Source organism: Triticum aestivum, chromosome 5D (genome assembly GCF_018294505.1).
Source record: "Triticum aestivum cultivar Chinese Spring chromosome 5D, IWGSC CS RefSeq v2.1, whole genome shotgun sequence".
Lineage (NCBI taxonomy): Eukaryota > Viridiplantae > Streptophyta > Magnoliopsida > Poales > Poaceae > Triticum > Triticum aestivum.
Genome location: NC_057808.1, coordinates 30,562,232 through 30,562,757, shown reverse-complemented (window position 1 = coordinate 30,562,757; position 526 = coordinate 30,562,232).

Sequence of the window (526 nt, the reverse complement as noted above, 5' to 3'; positions counted from 1 at the left end):
AGTCAAATGGCGAAAGAAAGAAACTTCGTTTGCTAATCTGGATCTAGGTCAAATTTTACTGTAGCAAAAACTTGTTTGAGTAGGTTAAACGGAAAGAGAATTTCGAGACGAAACTCTAGGCGCTTGAATCGCCTGATTCCGATAAACGAGCGAGAAGTTAAACAGGATGGAAGATTCGATCAGAAATCAAATCTGAGAAAATAACGAGAAAATCCGACGAAAAAGAAAACGGACGAACGGTTAAATAACGAACGTTCGTTAACAGAGAAAAACCGACGAACGCGTTCGTTAAAACGAACGGTTCAGTAAACGCTCGTAAAATAATAAAACCGAAAAAAAACCGATCTAGGGTTTTTTTTAAAACGAAGGGGTTGTTTTTTCAAAACGAAAACCGGCAAGTCAACGGGCGGCGGGCATACCTCGTCGGGGCTACTCCGGCGAGAGCTCCGGCGGAGCTCCGGCTCGGGCGCGAGGGGCGCGGGGTCGGGCGAGGGATGCGGGCTCGGGAGGGGGTGCGCGCGAGGGG